Genomic DNA, 6526 nt, shown 5'->3' on the forward strand with positions numbered 1-6526 from the left:
CCCGCCCTCGCCGCACAGATACTCTGCTAGAGAAAGAACATGCTAAGGAAGTAATGTGTGTGACCAGTTTCAAGAGGAAGGCTGCACACGGCTCTGGGAACATAGAGAAGGAACATGACTTAGTATCTGGTCTGGGTTAGCATGGTCCGACCTCAGAAAGGCACATTTAAGTTGAGGTGGATGTGCAGTTAAGTCAGGCCAAGTGGGGGGGTGGAAGAATATTCCAGAAAGAGAGAACTGTGCACATCTTATCTCTCCTGCTAGTTTTCAGTTCTCTGGGACCAGGGACTGTCTCTTATCCCCATAAGATCTCCAACAGTCCCTAGATAGCTCCTTGCCAAAAGGAATTGTTTAAAAATTGTCCAACACAAGATATAAAGAAATGTAGAGTTTTAAAAGCACCATCTTTAAAATGATGGAGAAAATAGCACTGTCTGTTGCTATGTTTTCAGTACCCTTCTTGGGGTGGTTACTCCACTCACTTTGAATCCGTTACAGGCAGACCTCGGAGATATTGTGGGTTCCGTTCCAGACCATGGTAATAAAGTGAATATCACAATAAAAGAAGTCACATAGATGTTTTGGTTTCCCAGTGCATATAAAAGTTACGTTTACAGTATATTGTAGTCTATTAAGTGTGCAATAGTATTATGTCTAAAAAATTGTACATAATTTAATTTAAAAATACTTTATTTCTAAAAAATGCTAACCACCCTCTGAGCCTTCAGTGAATCATAATATTTTTACAACAGTAACATCAAAGATCACTGATCACAGATCATCACAGCAAACACAGTAATAATGAAAAAGTTTGAAATACTGTGAGAATTATCAAAATATGACACAGATACAAACGCAGGGTTGCCACAGGCCTTCAATTTGTGAAAAATGCAATATCTGTGAAGCGCAACCAGACGAGGTCTGCCTGTACCGACGTAACACGGTAGTGAAAACCAGGCAGGTTCTCCATAAACACCCACTTCTGAGGGCTGAGGCCTCACAAGGTGAAATGGGGGACTTTCTTCAGGATGGCTGTGCTGTGCCTCCCCCCAGAGCAGGGAGCGCTTCCTGCACGGAGTGTGCAGGTCACTTGAGCTCACACACTGAGGTCCCCCGTTAATAAAACAGAGGGGTGTGGGAGTGGATGAGGACACCCTAACGATCAACTTCACGTGGACTTCAACTCGTTTCATGGAACTTTGGGGATCCAACTGCATTTCTTTTTTTTGGCGGTACGCGGGCCTCTCACTGTTGTGGCCTCTCCCGTTGTGGAGCACAGGCTCCGGACGCGCAGGCTCAGCGGCCATGGCTCACAGGCCCAGCCGCTCCGCGGCATGTGGGATCTTCCCGGACCGGGGCACGAACCCGCGTCCCCTGCATCGGCAGGCGGACTCTCAACCACTGCGCCACCAGGGAAGCCCCAACTGCATTTCTTTTGATGAGAAACTTTCAGGTGCCTCTGATGAGGATGCGCACAAGCAGCCCACTGCCTTGTCCGGGGCACAAGGATGGTGGTCTCTCATTACAGGGCAAGAACAAGGCCTATGGAAATGGCCCCACTGTGCCCCTTGAAAGTCGCAGCTCCACCCACTTTATGCCAAGCCCGAAGCCTGGGCACAGGAATCTTTGCCAAGGTTCCCAAACATGGGGCCAGTGCTCAGGCTCGTGGTACGTGTGGGGCTCCCCCCTGGCAGGTTCCTTCCACCCCTGGGGCAGCATTGGGGGCCCCAACTGGCTCCCTGCTAGTGGGGCTGCTCCAGCCTTCCTCTTAATGCGGCATCTCCATTGATCAACCCTTTGGGGGCCCCGGCCTCTCAAAGGCGTGGATCGGGTTAAGTTCATGGTCCTGTTCTCCTCTGGAGCAAGGGAGCCCTGAACACGAAGGTCTGGCTGCCCTGAGTTTTCAGGAGTGACTTGTGGGAAGGAAGGGATTTCCCTTTGTATCTCCAACTCTCATGCCCTTCATTGTATACTTGGCCAAATACCGTGGCCTCTTTCTCTTCAAGAGAAAGAAAAAATCAGTAACGGACGGTTAAATATTGGTCACTGGTGGTTGTAACCCTTGATCAGTGAACTCCGAGGACCAAGCCCACAGCATCAGTTATCATCAGTCCTCAAATAAAAGTCTCACAGATAAGGGAACACTTAACTCTTCCCACCTGGGAGCCTTAGAGAAAGATGAGAGGACTTAGAAGTACGGGCTCTATGAGGAGAAGTTATCTTGGGAGGAGACTCAAAATGCGGGGAGTCAGTGAAGTTGAGACACAGCCCTCCACAGGCAGCTGATCCCAGGAGTGGAATTCCAGCAGCCAGAGCTGGACTCTTCCTTTCTCGTGTTCAGAAGCCAGGCTTGGAGTCGTCGGTGGGTGGGAGAGCTCCGTTATTATGTCCATTTAGGTGGGCCATTTAAAATGGCAAATGAGGGTTGGTTTCTGGAGGTCAGGGTTGGGGGTGACACGGAGAAGAAAGACACCAGGTGGAAAAGTGACTGGAGCTGGAAAGGTGTTAGTCAACTTGCCGTTTTTTGTTTTTAATTGGAGAGACATAAGGGACAAAATCATGGATGAGGCAGGAAGGCTTTTTCATTGCTAAAGGTGAATATGGAAAAGTAATGCTGTCAATTATCCTAAATGCACAGGGCTGTAGGAGGGTGAAGATGGAATCGACGTGTAGCAGTGGGATCGGGGTGATTTCCCTGAAGATGGGACCTGAGCTGGGGGCTGCAGTGTGACAAAGACCTGGATGGATGCAAAGGGCCGAAACCCCCCGAAGGAATACAGTGTGGTGTGGTGGGAAGGGCAGGTCTGGTTCTTGGCTGGGGCAAGTCCCTCCTTCTTGGAGTCAGTGACAGCTTAGGTCCCTGGCAGCTCAAGCATCTGTCAGTTTCCCACCCCCTGAGACTGCTTCCAGGTACACCATCGTCATGGGGACTGTCTTCTGTGCCCTGACCCTGAGGACTGGGCGGGGAGTGATGCCTACAGTAAAAAGCAGGCACTGAAGCTGGTGATTTCCTTCTGATTCCAACCATCGAGAAAACTCGAAAAACTGCTAACAAACCCGTGACGCATAGAGCTTTTAAAGCTGAATTTACACTTAGATGTTTCAAAAATGCAAGATGAGCACAAAGATGGAAGAAGTGGTGGTTTCTAAAGACAAGAACTAGTGATGTTTTTAAACTGAGAGATTTCTGCCAAAGAGTGCATAGTGCGTGATGGAGGCTTCGTTGATTCTTGCCAAAAGATGGGCACAGGTTGTATTTCATTTGTCGTCGTACTTTTCATTTTTGTCTCCCAAGCGGCCATGCTCGGGCTAGTAACTGATGGCTAGATAATTGGTCACTGGTTGGTTTTCATTTTAACCCTTGATCAGTGAACTCCAAGGACCAAGCCCACATCATCAGTTTTCGTCAGCACACGGATGCTTGGGGAGATGCGGTAGCTTCTTCCATTGCTCGGGGAGATGCTGAAGGGATGGGAGGTGGTCAGGACTGCACATGCCAGGGCACCATCTGCTACTCGAACACGGCCCTGCTGGGAGCCACAGCAGTGCCGGCCTCAATCCCCTTTTACGTCACACCCCCAACTCTGATAATGAGCTGACAGCCTGCAGATGGAGCAGGTCAGGAAAAAGAATAAAAGTGCTTGCATTCCAATAACATAAAAAATGATGCTCTTTCAATATTAGTACCGTATTTTCACACATGCCCACTTTCAGATAGTCTAATACATCTTTATTCATCTTAAAAGATGTCTTTTTGCTTTAGTCAATAATATCCCTTTATTAACCCCTTAATGACACTCTGTTATTAAATGGCTAGCTTCGTTTCTTTTAGACAAAGCTAACAGAATCCAAATACAAATTCGCCCAGTTCTGTTGAGTCTAAGGAGAGGTGCCTGTGTGAGTGGAAAGAGGGTAATACCTGTCCTGTCACACTCAAGAGTGGAGATGAAAGGCAGAATTTTGTTCATCTAGTAACATTTTTGAAAGTACATTTAGACATAACAAACTATCTTATACATTTCATAGGCATACAAATTACACTATTTTTAATAATATTTACTACAAAAGATCCTAAACATTATTGGTTAATGCAAATAAAATACCTCCAACTTAGTACAACCGTCACGATATTTTACATCAACTTGTCCTTTTAGAACTATTGCTAGCTTCATCTGGGAAAAGCTAAAGTAACTAACTATATTGTAGAAGAAAAGGATTTTTGCATTTTTGATACAAATACACGTCAACACCAGAGGAGGCACAATAATATATGACAATTCTCTTCATATTTCCCCAAAACAAAATGTATTCAATGAAATACATTTCCAGTGTAATTGCTAATTTAACGTTTTTACAAGTGCATAAGAAGGTCACTAGTGACAGCAAACACTAGATGTCTAGGAATATACATACAAATATATTTACATAATACATATTTAAGAGAACATCCAAAGAAAATGGGACAGTTTTTACATACATATTCAAAGTATCTGAGAAATTCCACTGGGGTCCACATTAGTGAGCCTTAAGTATTGCCAGGGTAATAAGTAGTGTAAATAAGTAGAATAGAAAAGCAAACCTTTACTAATGGTGTCTGTCTACATACATTAATAGAAAATCTAATGGAAGTGGTATGATTGCATTAGAGAAATGCCTGTCATTCAGCCAAATTCTCTTCTGGACGAGCATAAATACAAATGTAAATTTTTCATGGAATTCAACATTCAGTTACACTGGCTACAGATTAATGACAGTGACCCTCTGTCTTTTCTTTATGGAGGTAATATCCAGAGAAGAATAAATGTTTTGTGTGGAGAAAATATATTTTTACATGTAGATTAATTAATAATCAGTTGGGTTGGGTAAATTATATTTTTGCCAGTTCTAGTTGAAGGAGAGACAAAATATATATTGATTTGCCTCATGAGAGATCCAATTTGACAATCACCTCTCACAAGCGGTCCGTCAGATTGGCCATATAGATTACATTATAGCTCTGCTCCCACCCAGGTAGAGTGATGACGAGGCATAATCAATTGGGAAAGACCTGCTTCTAGAGGGGAACAGAATGTGGGTTATAACGGAAATGATTCACATTCCTACGAATGCATCCTACGAATACATACTGGAGGACCATGGTGAATAAAAAATAGGGCAGTTCACAGTGAGCTCTTTGATTAGCTCTCTTAGGCTTCCGTGATTGCATTCCCCATGCCATGCCAAATGCTTTCTATGTGCATTACCATTTCAATCCTTAGCTGGTAAGAGTTCTTTTAAAATATTCCCACTCCAGTTTTGTAGCTATTCGAGGTTGCAGATATGGAGTCTATAATATCAAACCAATAATCATAAATTTGAGTTAAGATTGGGATGAGGGGAGTTGAGTGTTCTGGTTTGAGGTCTGCTGATGCTTCTGTAATTCCCTTCCACTTCCATGGTTCTTCCATCTGTTGGATGGGTGTGTGATGACACTTATCTCAGATGCCCTTTGAATTGACAGAATGCAGTCTGTTTCATGCATTTTTCTTTGGAGAAGGATTACAGTTGGCATTTAAAATTCAAGTTTATATCCAGGGGATGTGATAATTACTTGTCATTATGTAAATCCTAATGAAAGTGTTGTTTAAAACAGCAGATTGCAAAACAGAAAAAAAGTGTTTGCAATTGCAAGAGATGAGCCTGAAAAACACTTGAGAGAATTTATGAAGCGGGGGATGTGCAGGCCATCCTAAAGAGTCTGCATTTTACTCTGTTGGGTGTGTTATTTTCTGAAATGTATTCCACAGAATGCTTGTGCCAGAGGATGTTACCATGTTGAGGGCAAGCTCAGTTAAATCAAATCCCAGTTTACTTTAGGGGAGGCCTTAAATATGCTCATATGCGTTGAGATTCTCTAAGAGGGGTTTTTGTAAATTGCTTTTCTCAAGCAAACCAATAGAATGCGGTAGTAGGTGCACAAGGAATATGAAAAAACTGCTCCAGTTTGGCACTTTCTGCTCAGTTAATTCTTATATTCTGTGTATCCTCGATACACCTGATATTCTTTGCCGTATTATCCTATGTATTTGGCACATAACAGGGTTCAGTGAACAAACGGAAGGAATGAAATATCTGAATAGCCCTCTATTTTCTCACCTATAAAATGGGAAAACGATAATACCAGTTTTTAGAGGATCGAAGAGTTGGATAAAAGTGATCACAGAGCATTTTGTTACGATTTTTTTTAAATTAAAATCAAATGGAAAGAGAATTACAAATGAAAAAAGTTAATATAAAAGATAGGGAAAATATATAAGGGATTCCTGTCCAATTACTGTCTAACTGTGAAATCTTTGCTTAACCTTACTAAAGCTTATTTGGAAAGGGGCTAATCACACTTCCCTTGAAATGTTCTCATAATCTGCCTTGCACCATGACTGGGGGTTTACAGTGTTGTGGGTAAGAACACAGGCTGGGAGGCAGCTGCCTGGTTTGAAATTCAGCCCTGCCCTTTACTAGATGAATGTGGCATTGGGCAATTTAATTG

The 6526-nt window shown here is 43.4% G+C and overlaps 1 long non-coding RNA gene across 2 annotated transcripts in view; it reads left to right on the forward strand.

Moving 5' to 3' along the window:
- The window catches only part of LOC109547665 (uncharacterized), a 199744-nt gene that overhangs the window by 26503 nt on the left and 166715 nt on the right, over window positions 1-6526 (forward strand). The gene's annotated exons all lie outside the window — the stretch shown is intronic.

This window comes from Tursiops truncatus, chromosome 21, assembly GCF_011762595.2.
Source record: "Tursiops truncatus isolate mTurTru1 chromosome 21, mTurTru1.mat.Y, whole genome shotgun sequence".
Taxonomy (NCBI): Eukaryota; Metazoa; Chordata; class Mammalia; order Artiodactyla; family Delphinidae; genus Tursiops; species Tursiops truncatus.